At 36.8% G+C, this 14,166-nt stretch overlaps 1 non-coding gene across 1 annotated transcript; it reads right to left on the reverse strand.

Annotated features, from left to right (window-relative positions):
• Nucleotides 1–4,904: 4,904 nt before the first annotated feature.
• On the reverse strand, nt 4,905–4,977 carry TRNAR-CCU. Its single transcript has one exon. It is a non-coding gene; the product is annotated as a tRNA-Arg (tRNA).
• Between the last annotated feature and the right edge of the window lie 9,189 nt (nt 4,978–14,166).

The raw sequence follows: 14,166 nt of genomic DNA on the forward strand, positions 1-14,166 counted from the left end.
TTCTGATCCTTTTCCTTATATTATTTATTTTGCTTTTTGGCACATTCAGTTGCTGCCTGATTTTTGTTTACTTCTGGTTAGATTTCTATTCCCACTTGACACTGATATGCTTCTGCTAAACAAAACACGCAAGTCATCGTAGACTTGTTATCCTCATGTTTTAAAATTTTCACTATGTTTGGATTTGGTGAGGTTAGCCAATATGTATGTAGTCCTATGAAAGCAAACCTATGCATTTAATCAATTTCAAGGAGGCCCATACCTCCCTCAAAACATGGAATACATAATCTTGGTATACACTGATCTTTATATATCATTTGAAAAGCATGAAGCATTTTCTTGTTTTCCTGTCCAACTGAAAGAATACCATATGGGGCCATTCAATCACCCCGAAACTGTAAGTTAGAACAGGAAGAGTAAATTGGTTTATAGACTGGACTTTGTTCCTAGATGTCAGGGCTGTTCTCATTATTAATTTTAGTCTTCAAAATTATTCCTTACTGAGTTTTGTTTCCATATGTTCATGTTTTATTGTTGATCCTTCATCAATTCCTAGATATTTATACGTTCCTTCCTACTCAAGTTTCCTTATATCACATTCCTGCCTCAGACTGATATTTTGTTGGTGTTGCAGCTTTCCTGCTTTAAATGCTCCTTTTGCACATTTATCAAGACCAGATGAAGTTCTTATATCTGACAAAGTTTTGTCCACTTGCAAATGTGCTTTCAGGTCCTACTCTAATGAACTGTACAGTTTTAAATAATCCACAAAAGAAGATAAGTCTTTACACTTATTGACTGCGGTGGTGGTGGTGCGGTAGCGTTGTCGCCTCACAGTTAGACATTGCACGTTCGACTCTCAGTTAGAGCGTCTTCTGTGTGGCGACATGCGTGAATGGGCGTTCCTTCATTGAAGGTTGTGCGTTAGGCTCGGCAAGCCAGCACGTAAAAATCTACTGCCAATCATCAGTGGACCGGGGTTCCGCTGTGGTGACCCCTGACTGGGAAAGCCGAAAGACAGTTTTTATTTGACATTTATTAACCAGGTTGGTCCAACTGGGCTAGAAGCTCATTTTCAGGGGATAGCTGAGGAGAAGTTCATGCAAGCAAAAATACTAAGTACAAAGCCATATAAGAAATAAAAGGTATGATAATATAAGGCAGTACTAAACAGTTACATAAGACAGTGAAAAACAGGTACAGGCTGGGTGTGCACAAATAATTCAATAGTGTGCTAATATACTATAGTTAAAACCAAAAACATTTGGTATAGAGTTATTTACACAGAGTGTAGTAACAAAAGTATTATAAAATATAGATATTTACATAGATTGTAGCTCCAATAGTGAGTATGGTACGTCATCAATAAGCAAGAGGCTTAGAGAAATGGGAGCAGAAAAGAGGAATAAAAGGAGGATGGAGACAGATGGTGAGTGGGGTGGTTAGGAAGGGTGAAGGTGGGGCAAGATCCATGCATTACACAGGAAGAGTTTTAGCTCTTTTTTAAAAATGTTTTGCATATGAGATATTTCTTACATAAGAGAGGAGCTTGTTCCAGGCCTGGAACACTTGAGTGTTTATATAGGAGGTTCCACTGTTTTTGTTGGATTTGTAGATGACAAATAGTTGTTGATCAGATCTACAAAGAGGATGGGTAGGGGTATAGTAGGATACAAGGGAGCTGAAGGAGGGGCAGGCAGAAGGTTTATAGAGTGCTGAATGTGTGATTTGTAACTGTGACTGTAAGAGCACTTGGGGGAATTCTAGCCAGTTTACCTCTTTTAAAGCATGGCAGTGGTGATAGTTGTAAGGTAAGTTTGTAGAAAATCTAGTGATTTTATTACAGGCTAGTTCAAGCTTAGTGAGTATTGAAGACTGAATGTTTGTGAGGATTAGAGCAGCATAGAGTAGGCAATGTAGGAGGAAAGCTTGGTCAGATAAGGTTTAGAGTTAGAGGTAAAGAATTTCTTATTTCTATAAAGTAGTCCAAGTTTTTGATGATTTTTCTTATACCCTGTTGAATGTGAAGGTCGGATTTTGATTGATCGCTGATTATGGTGTCAAATAGCTTAGTGCAAGATTCAGCTTCAAAGATAGTGTTGTCAAGGGATGTGATGGTAAAGGTAGAGTTGTGATATGATATAGACCAAGGGAGGAAGAAAAGGAATTTGTTTTTTTTTTTTTTTGGGGGGGGGGATTTAAGATACACCATCTTTCAATGAACAAGGAGTTCTGGGTAAGTGTGTGGAGGTGAGAGATGTTGTCAGAGAAGGAGATAAGTGTAGAATCGTCTGCATATTGTATAAGAGAAGAGTGGCTACAGGACATATGGAGGTTGTTAGTAAATATATTCAATAGGAGAGGACCCAGGATAGAGCCCTGGGGGACTCATAGGTTCATAGGTTAGTACTAGGCTAACTACCCTTATGGGCTATTTTAAGCCTAGCCAGTTACCCCCTGTGATACTCCAGATTCAATAGATAGGAATGGGGAGGAGGAAGTGTGTCATCTCACTGACTGTAGCCTATTGGTGAGGTAACTGGGGAACCAGTTAAGAGTGGAGATAGGCTGAGGTCAGATAGTTTAGTTAGTAGTCTGGAGTGAGATATTGTATCAAACACTTTAGAGAGATCAAGGAAACAACAAGATACAAGTTGGATGTTGTCTCAATCCTTGGCTACAGTATGAGTAAAGAATAGGAAGGCAGTAGCAGTACTGCAGTTTGGCCTAAACCCATGTTTGGTGGGAGTAAAAAGATTTTCATTTATTAGCAGTTTGAGAAGCTGAATATGGATGCATTTTTTGAGGATTTTAGATAGTGGGGAAAGAATAGCTATAGGTCTGAAATTAGAGGAGTCAGTGGAATTACACCCTTTATGTAATGGTATTGTATGGAATGATGTCCATATGTCAGGGTCTGTGGCTTCTTGAATGGATCTATTTATTAGTAGAGAGATTGGGTAGGCTATTGTATCAGCATCAATCTTGAGGAAGAGGGGTGGTAAGTTATCCATAGAAGGAGAACAAGGTTTAAGTTTGAACAAGAGTGATTTGATATAGGCAGTGGGTACTGGTCTGATTGAGAAGGGTGTCAGGTTAGTTGGACTAGAAGTGGTGGTGGGAGGATTGGAGTTGTGATCTGCTTGAGTATGTTTGCGGATAGCATATATAATTGTTATGAAGGGTGGCGGTTTCTTGGGTGGTGTTATTAGGATAGGAGTTGGGGGTTGTAGGGTTTCCTGGGTGAAGTATTTTATGGATGGCATTCCACAATTTTTTTTGGATCAGTGTGTTGGCAGGATTGGGCTGTATTGTAGAATTGTTTCTTGTCTGTAATTATTTTTTTAGTAAGGTTTCTGAGTTCTTTGTAATTTTGGAAAAGTGATGACGATTTGGTTTTAAGCCAGGATTTCCAGACTCTTGTCTCTTTTTTGCATAAGAGAGTGAGTATTTTAGTAAGCCAGGGGGTGTAGTTAGCCTTAATCCTAGTTTTCCTTACAGGTGCTAGTGAGTTAAGAATATTAAGGAAAATCTGGATGAATTTTTGAACTGCTTCATTGAGGGTAAGGTGATGGAGGCAGGCCCAGCTGATGGATGATAGCCTAGAGTTAAATGCATCAGCATTAAAGCTTGAGAGTGTTTGTCAGTCTCAGTAAAAGTGTGCTTTGGGTGCTTGGAAAGACTGTGATGTTTTAATTTCTTTTCTTAAAAAAAAAAAAATCATCAGCAGGATTAATACCCAGGTAGGTTATGGGAGTGTACCTAATGTTTGTTTTTTCGGGTGCCAAACTGTAACCATGACCTAATCTGTTAAGTATACAGCTTAATAAGTTAAGGGCAACACAAAAGAACAGCCATAACAAAGAGTCACTCAGGAATATCCCCCTTTGAACTTTTATCCTTGGGATAATAATTTGTCCTTTATCATGACTTAGCTGCAAAATGGTTTGCCACTGTTTTATTGTTGTTGCAGTATAATTGATCAGTGTAGGGTGTATTTTATACATCTGTAAGCACTCCATTATCCATGAATGCTTGATACTGTCAAATGCTTTTTTGTAGTCTATCCATAGCATACTTACATTCTTCCCCTTTTTACAACTGTCCATCATGACTTTATTTAATAGCAAATTCCATGACTTTCTTTTGTTACCTTTTGTTTGTTACCATGATTGAGTTTTCTTCTAAATGACTATAAACTCTGTCAGCTTCAATTCTATTATATGGTTTATAAATTGTCATTATTAGTCTATAGTTTCTAGGATAGCTTGCTGTTTCAGTCATAAGAAGCAGTATTGCTTTTTTCCTGTTGTTAACCAGGTTGGTGTCTGTTCAGGATGTGTATATAAGGAGTTCTTACTTAGTGCTAAATCTTTGTGTAAAGATGTTACTGCTTTTAGCTAGAAGTTAGGTACGGCATCTGGGCTTGGGGTTTTCCAGTTAAGAGCTTTTCTTAATTTTGTTTCAGTTTCTCTGGCTGTTACTTTTTCATCCCATTTCATATTATGTACATTTGAACTTCTTACTATTTTCTTTACTTATTCTATTCATTCAGCATCTTTATAATGTTCCACAGGGTCTTCATAAATATTTTTCCAAAATGTGTCTATGTCTTCTTTTTGTGGTGGTGTTCCTATTCCTTTTGCTTTTCCCCAAGTTATCTATGAAATGTTCTAGGTCATCGAGAAACTGCTTATTTTGTAATTCTCCTTTATATTTATTTGTATATATTCTAAGTTTTTCTGCCTGTACTGATATCTTTGGTTTATTATTTGTAATAGTGTACAATACATCCTGGTCTGTTCTGATACTGCGTTTTGCTTTTATCACATCTATCTTTCTAAATATTTTTGTTGATATGTTCCCTCTTCTAACAGTTACACTTCTTGTATCAAGATTTTTATCACCCCAGATGGGACTTGAACCCACAATCCCTGGCTTAGGAGGCCAATGTCTTATCCATTAGGCCACTGGGGCCTGACAGTAGCTGTGTCTTAAGTGCTTTATAGTATTCTCTATTAATAATTTACATGATGGCATTTGATTTATTCCCTTCCTTTCCCTTATTGCTCTGTGATTTTCTGGTAAGACTTCATCTGTTAATAATTTAGCTGCACAATTATATATCCTATTTACTTATTTATTTATTTATTTATTAACTTCTGTTATATCACATGAATTCCTGTTAACAGTCTTGATTACTGTGTTCATTTGTTTCATCAGACTTCTAGCATTTTGTGTCTTATTAAATTTCTGTAACATATTTCTTCCATCAGCTTTAACATAGCTATCTATCTCTATTAAATCAATTGACTCTTCCCTTAGATCATTTTCTTCTAAACTGAGCAGACATTCTTTGTTCTCTGTTTCTTGTGGACATTCTACAGAAAGTTCCAGAATATCTTTCTGTGACATATTCCCTTCAGCTCATAGGTTCATAGGTTGGTACTAGGCTATCAGCCCTAGGGCCTATACAAGCCTAGCCATAACAATTCCCTGGCTATTTCTTCCCACATTATTTACTTTCCTGGACCCCTGTCTAGCAGGGCGACTGACGTGATCCCTGGGGTGAATTTCCTTTCTCCCATCCAATCGTCAAGGTTCCTCTTGAAGAGGTCCAAAGAGGCACTCTGCTTGACATGTATGGGCAATCTATTCCAGAGTCTGGGGAGTCTCTGGGTCAGGAACCTATCCCTCCAGCATGTTTTGTTTATTGTGATGACAAGGTTTAGATCCCTGGAGCGTGTAGCTCTGAGGGATTGGGATTTCTTTAAGTGTAGCATGTCCAACAGCTCTGGGTTTGACATGGCCTTGTATGTTAAGCAGAGATCGCCTCTGAGTAGACGATATGCGACAGAGTATAGCTGGAGTTTTTTAAGGCGGTCAGCGTAGGGCATCTGCTTTAGGCCTGTGATTCTTTTAGTGAGGTATTTCTGAGGCCTTTCCAGTTGTTGCAGATGTCTTGAGAGGTACATACCAAATGGGGCGTTGTATTCTATAATGGGTCTAATGAGGGATGAGTACAGTGGGACAATGACCTCCTTTTTTTTGGATGAAAAGCCCTTCATGATGAGGTGTGCTACATAGAAGGATTTCCTGACTGTTGTGGCGATGTGGTTATCGAAGGTGAGACCACTGTCCACCTGTGTCCCTAAGTCTCTTATCACACTTTCTGTGTTTAGTGTACTGCCACCTATATGGTAATTCATGGATACATGTTTTTTCCCAAAGGGGATAACAATACATTTCTTGGCATTGAGCTTGAGCCCATGGCTCTGGCACCAAGCATCTGTGCACCATCCATTATCCTTTCATCTGGGAGCTCACTGGCCTATCACTGTACAACATCGACTGTGTTAGAGTTGCCATTGCTTCCTGCTCCTTCCTTTGGTGTGCAACTCCAGCTGAACTTTTGTACTGGTTTCCTGCTGAAGGCTCCAGAGTATCTACATGTGGCAGTGACCAGATGCTTCCTGTTTCACCTGTTTCCCCTTAATTTGGGGACTCACTGTTCTATCATGCTGCGGTGTATCAGAGTTGGATTTTGTACATTAAATCTTTCACTTCACAGGTAATCCATAACTTCAGTTTCTATTTCTTTAACTTCTCTATTACTAACCCTCTTAGTACTTTCTCTCTTTGTTTTCTTATTTTGTATTATGAAATGTTCCATATCTGGATGCCTTTGCCCATATTTCTCTTCAAATATCTTTGGTACAGCTTTTTTGTATTGATTAGTTTTGCTTTCTCCTTTGCATAAATATTGCACTATATTACATTTCTTTTTCTTTCCCATATTTCTTCTTCAGGTACCTTCTGCTCCACCTGTTTCCCCTTACTTTGGGGACTCAACTTTCCATTATGCTGTGGCATAACTTGTGTTATACTTTTTAGACTAAATCCTTCACTTCACACATAGCCCATAACTTCACTTCTATTTGTCTAACTTCTGTAATGCACAGGGTATAACATACAACGTGACTGCAAGCAACCCAAGCAGTGCCCATCACTACCACATATGGCACACATGACCTATACCAGTGGTTTCTACTGTATGATTTTTACCCAGGAAAAGTATTTGGCAATCCTGGAGCCATGGTTAATGACACCTATTAGAAATCACCAAATCATAGCAGAGAACAGCTACAGCTATGTCCTGTCAGAAATCCATGTAAACATACATATCTCAATGTACATTCTTCAACATGGAATGGTAGAGTACATTATGTGTACCTAACACAGCCTTCTTATTCCACAGTGCACCTGTCCACCAAAGACTGAGGTGGACCAGCCACAGAAAGTGGATCAACTGTGATATCTACCCATACAGGGGCATCAGATACATGCAAACTCCCTGCATCATATGTCCAAGATGTTGCACATGTTGCACTTGTGGTGCATGGTCTCCCAGAGATCACCACACAGACCATATGCTATCTTTCTAAGCTCAAGAAGGACTGTGCAGTGTAATATTTTCCCTGATCTATGACCCTGCACATACAGTGGGTTGCTGCCATTAACACTCGTAGCTCAAATGGTGGGCAGTATTGGTGGCATGCACAGACACCAGTAAAACATCAACCCATGTGTTCTACTTGCTCAGTGGAACTTGTCATAACCAAGAGGGAGTATATTACAGGTGAAGACATTCCTTTCTTAGGTAGATCTATCTGCATCTTACTGTCCTTATGTGTCAACCTGGTTTTCAGGCACAGAAGCTATGTCTGAGAAATGAGATGGGGAGGTAAGCTTTTCACTGTTCATCTCCAACACTAACACTGTGATCCTTGACCATGTTAAAATTTGACTGTCATCATCATCAGAGGTAGCGAGGTCTCCCATGTCAGGCAGTATATCCACAGTCGAGAATAGTGATGACACTGCACCTGTACAAATACCAAACCAAATCACCCACAAGCTCTGGTAGGCATGCAATCTAACTAAGACACGTTACCTATACCTGAATCCCGGTGAATTAATAAACCTGGTAGATGGTGCAGAGTGTTAAGGCTGTGAGCTGTATCTCCTGCACTAAAGGGTTTGAGTGTCTCAGCCCTCACCTGCCTACTGTGTATCCTTGAGCAAGTCAGTCAACCAGGCATTTTTCCTAGGTTGCACCTAAAGAGGAACTGTGTGTCCAGTGAGTCTACCTGGTTAACAACTGGGTACTGTTGCTACTATTACTATTATATAATGGAGCGTTATGGAAAAGTAAAACTTTATATACCTTGTGCTGGGGCATAGTGGGGGATCTGTTGCAAGCTACAATTTGGATTGCAGTTTTTCCCAGAGTTAGTTGCACTTGGATCACCTCAAATGCATTATGCTGAGCAACTAGCCTGGAGGTGTGGATACCCTTAATGAATATGGACACTGAAAGAATACTCTGTTCTATATAGTATATACTGTCTTTTCAAACTACTGCAAGCATGATTATTAGCTTGAATAAAAGGTGCAAGAATTATATGAAATATAAAGGGTTAATTTACAAATAGTGTAAAATGCTAAAAAGTAGGAAGTAGTAAGTGTGCTGGCATAGCTTAGTTAAAGTTTGGCATCCATATACAGGAGTATGTTATTGAGAAACAAAGTCTGTAAAAATAACTGTGCAGATGGCAGCTAAAAGGACATCAGCAAAGTAAAGAAATGTAACATCAAGTTTCAGAAAGTGCTGGAACACCACATTTCAGATAATGCAAGACTGAGTTTCCATGGATCATCAAACTACAAAGAAACAAGGACAAGGGAACAAAGGAATACTGTTATACAAAGAAAGAACTGTATTACATCAGACTTTGAGAACAATACCAGACCTTCTGGTATAAATGTAACTATGCTTAAACAGACTTTGGGAATTTGCTATAGAGAGCTGATAGCTTATGTGTTGCATATTTGTAGAACCAAAAGTCAAATGTAACAGAAATGTCACACTGACTAAAGCAGTTTACTGAAGCAGTTTGCCTCCGTATATTTATTGTACTTAGTGCAATCCAGTATTTAAAAGTAGTTTGTTATATTAAGAGTTAATATACTGTGGTGTGCTTGCATGCAAATGTAAATAACAAAAAGTAACCAACAGAAAGCAGCACATAATTCTTCAGACACACCTCCACCTTTGGTGTTCCAGTCCAGCTTAGATGGCCAAAAAGTGTGATATGAGTTATAGCCTGGTAATGCAGAGGTGCTGTCTCGATCCTTGAACCAGGTCTCAGTCACTGCACAGATATCAATGTTCTCCATTTTAAGGAGTGCCTCAAGTGAGTGCATTTTGAGATTTAGGCTTCACACAATCCATCCACCTCTTTGCTGGACATCCTTGCTTCCTCTTTATCTTCTTCCTGTCTGTCCCAAAAGTACATAACATGCAGATTTCCAGACAAGACACAAAGCAAACATTTGTAAGTGTCAAGTTCATGTTATTTCAAATACAGGTGTTCAGAATGTAATAAATTCTAGTGTATTGTTTTCAAAAGCCAGTGCAAATACTGCACTGAGGGGTTATAAGAGGGATCAGAGAGCAGATTTTGATCAGTTTTATAAATTAAACACCAGCATAAATGATATACAGGCTTCAGGTCAAAGTAAAGAAAAATACATTCTTTAACTCAAAGCAGTGTTATTATTGTTTCAGGGCAAACTAAAAAAAGAAATGCATGCCATAGCTGAAGTCATTGTTGTTGCTGGTTCTATAAAATAGGATTTTCAGCTCATCTATAAATGGTGTGGCAGTCCAACACCAAACCAGATTATTTATCTGTCATTGTTTAAGGTTGAGAGAAATGATTATTTCATTCTTTACAGAAAGAAAAAGATGGAATAATGTACTGATTAATACAGACATATTGATTTCAGTTACAAATAGACCTCTGCTAGAAGACATGAGTGAAGTTTTGTCAGGATTTAAAGGGTCAAAGGTTACATCAGCTAACAGTTCCAAGCGTTACAGCTCTGTACTATGTATAGACATGTCATCAGAGTTACATATTGTTTTAGACTTTAGTAACAAGAGTTTATGGAAAAATAAAAATGCTACAGAATGTACAGTAGTACACACAGATGACACTTCTAAGAATTTATATGCGGTAAACAGTGCAACTGTACAGAATTTAATGAATTAGTTATGACAGGAACATGTAGATTTATGGGTTAAAGATAAAATAAATTCCAGAATTAAATGACACCAGCAAAAGGAATAGCTATGTTAAAACAGGGGGCAGAGAACTGCACACTGAAAAGTAAATTACAACCTGAGGGTCACACAGTAAAATTACAAAGTTCAACAGTTAAGATTAATTTTATAAAGGTACAGAAATACAAAACATGTTAAAATATTAATACAGTATCAGATTACTACTTTGGTTTCATTTGAGGTTATGTGAGGGAAAATCAACGCCACTGAGGGTTCTGTTTGATTTAAATAACAAAAAGTTATTTAAATCAAATAAGTAAATAACAAAAAGTAACCAACGGAAGGCAGCACATAATTCTAAAATGGTGAGCCAGTGTTGATGGACTGCATGGTTTCTCCTTGTGACAACTACAGCTTCTTTTTCATTTTATTCAGTTAGTATGTCCAATTGCAGAGCAAACATTTGCCTCCTTCTTATGCACCGTATCCAGTAGCAGAACAGTGCATCTCTGCAAATTCCACAGGTCCTGTACATTTGCACAACTGAATCTGTCAACTGTGTTTGGCCACCTTTTGGGAGAATCAACGAGGGACATTCTACGCTTTCTCGATGGAAGACTTGATCATCTTCCACACAGAAACTGGTAATTTTTTTTGTTTCTCATTCTACAGCATGGATGTCAAAAAGAACAGAACTGTAGAGTGTAACACTACCTTTCAGGCAGACAATATTAATAGTCCAGCACATGTATGGTCAGGATTTAAAGATTGGTATAAACACAACTGTAGTACATGCAGTACTTTATTAGTTAATGTTAATGCTTTATGTAAATGCATTATGTTTGACTGGTATCTTAAACAGCAGCATCATTTGTATGATAGTAAATGTTTATGTCCTGTCACCATATGTAAAATGTTAATTTCAGAGTTACAACCTCAGTCAAGTCAGTTATTTACAACATCTTCTGTACATCTTGCTACACAAAAGTGGCATAAACCCACTGCACATTACAAAACAGATAAGAACAGAGACGAAGTTCATGGTGAACTGACAAAATGATTTAATAAACTTCTAAGACACAGTCAGAGTGAGTTCAAAAAGTTCAGACAACATATGCAAACACTTTTTCAGAAGTGCATAACAGCTTCCAAGTCAGCAGAACAGAATACTGAGAAATATAATCTGGTTAGTAAAGAGTTAAAGCGGCTGCAGTTAACTGCGCTGATAAAAAAATAATTTACGACCTACTAATCTACCTTTAGAAAATGGTTAAGCATACACAGCACAAACTTTCATTCAATTAAAGCAAGGCACTTAAATAGTGATTTTAAAACCATTTAAAATAAAACAGTTCTATGGCATAGAAATCAAACGAGAGTAGTTAAATGCAGACAAGACATGACGTCACAAGACTGACATGCATGCATTTTTTTTTTCATCTAAAGTGCAGCAAAAGGCAGACCACAGCAAATGTAAATATATCTGGTTTAAGCATGTGTTAGTTAAGTCAATATCTCTTTTGTTTCTTACAATATTTTGTAATTGTATGATAACATAAAAAACTCCAGCAAAAACAGTCTTCAAAAGCAGTATTATGCATAGTTAGGCAAATTACGAATGTTTATTATAATTCTAAAAGTTTTACAACTGCATTCTAATATCAAGTTGCAAGTATATTAATGAATGACTGAAGGTATGAGTAAGTGCCGAAGGAGTGTCTGGAATGCGCACAAAAAAAAAAAAAAAGAAAGAAAAAAGTATGTGAGCTCAAATCTTTCCAGGCTGGAATGGGTAGTTACAAGAAATGTTGCATAAGATAAAATGTTACTGGTACTGAAGTTTATAAGGTCAAGGAAACAAGACTGGTTGTCAGGCCAAATGGATTATGTTTTTCTAAAATATTATTGTTAAGTATTCACATACAGCATTAAGCAAAAAGCACAAAAGTCTAATCCTGTTTAGTAATTGTAATAAGATGTCACATACATGTGCATACATGTCATTAATAATCTGTTTGCAAGTAAATACTGTGAGTACAGTCAATACATGGGCTATAGTACGCAGTTAAATTATGCAGGTCCCTTTGCAATAAGGGAGGGTACAAATAACTACTAGTAACAGTAAATGTATTTTCAAAATTGGCAAAAGCAATTCCTATTACAACTTTGACAGTATAGGCAACAGCAAAATAAATAAGCAAATGTGTAAGAACAAAGTGTCACAGTCTATGTAACAGCCAAAAGGGTAAGCATACATTAAATTCTCACAGCATAAAACAAACAATACTGCAATAAAATAATGTATACTACAGGGGAAAGGGCATGCTTTCAATTTTACACTAACTGTGTAAACAGTACTGCAAAAGGTATGTAATTAGCAGGATTCAGTGTAATGCTAGGTTTAAAAATTGGACTGAGTGTACATTACAGCCATGTATATACAAATACAAAAACAATCTGTACAAGCAAGTGTATTCTATACAGTATATAGTAAATGGTTTATCTTTGTAAATAGAGTAACAAGTCATAGCTTGACATTTGTGATGTATGTGTTTTTTTTTTCAAAAAAACAAGACTGCGATGCCTTTGCAATAAAATTCTCAAGCATTGTCAATAAATTGCTGTATAAAACATCATTGTATAGAGTCATATTCAGATCTATCCAGTTCTAATAGTAATGGCTGTCATCATTGTGCTGACAATATTAAGCTGTGTTAACTTTCTGTATTAAAAGGAAATCTAAAGGTTTTGTTTCCCAATGTGTTTCTAATTAATAGCAATATAACTTGACTATAGACAGTTTTGTATTTAAAACAAAACAGAGGGAATGTATACAGTGATAGATATGTTTAAATATGTATAAACACATGTGCACACCTATTTGCTAGTTAGATGCATATATACATTTGTTGCTATAATATATGTAAAAATAATATAGTTAGTTAAATACATGTATTTCTGTTTGGTAGCACACATATATTCTGGTACAGCTTGAAACAAGCTGAATGTTCAGTGTCTGGGACATGCTTCAAGGACTATAGAGAAAAATGCATCTGTGAGACAAGGCACACAGCATTCAACAACGACATCTGCATTTCATTTGCATCATTCTGAACATCAAAACAGAGGGAATTACAATATTTTACGAATAAAACTTAGAAAAAAAATGCTACACAAAATAGAACACAAGACAATTTCAGTTTTAAAAAGCACATAGCATGTATATTTAAAAAAATAACATTTAACACAAATATAACAGCATGGTTAGCTAAACAAGGTCAGGCATACATAAAAGTAGAGAAACAATCAAAGACTGACATAAACATTTCAATAAACAGCTCTATTTCTATTAAATGCTGTACATTACCCCTAAAAATGTAACAGTTCTAACAAGAGAAGACATCATGCAAAAATGTCACAGTGTGTAGACAATAACACAAAAATTAGAATAAACTCACCAGAGGAAGAAAATGGTATGATTTCTACCAATACTCTGTTTATTTCTATAAACAGCACAGTAATACAACAAAAAGGACAATGGGTTAAAATACTACCATTCTGGGTAATAAGCCAGTACTTCATACAGATCAAGTGGTAAAAGTACCATCCACTTGTACAATGATAGGACAACGATACCAAAAGACAATATTGCACTTCAATATTACATTTCCAAGTTTTAAAGATACCAAATGCAGATTTAAAAGACCTTAGTATAAAAACAAGTAAAACAAGATATCTCACAGATTATACATTTACAAGCACAAGGAAATCTTACTATTTAGTAAGTTATTACAAGTATCTTTGATAGACAGATTACAATTTAGTATAAATGGACAATATTGCCTTCAAGTTTCAAAATGTTTGTTAAAGTGGCAACACAGTTTATATGTGTGGTTTCAAATAATCCAGTGTTAATAGTAAGAGACATAAACTGAAGCTGACATTGCCCATAATTGGTGGGACATATTTAAAGAATGGTCATCATCTGGGACCAAATTGCTAAATTGGTTAATACATCCTGTGTTGGTAGTTTTGGG

The sequence above is a fragment of the Protopterus annectens genome, chromosome 1.part1, assembly GCF_019279795.1.
Source record: "Protopterus annectens isolate FY-2018-M chromosome 1.part1, PAN1.0, whole genome shotgun sequence".
NCBI classification, from domain to species: Eukaryota; Metazoa; Chordata; order Ceratodontiformes; family Protopteridae; genus Protopterus; species Protopterus annectens.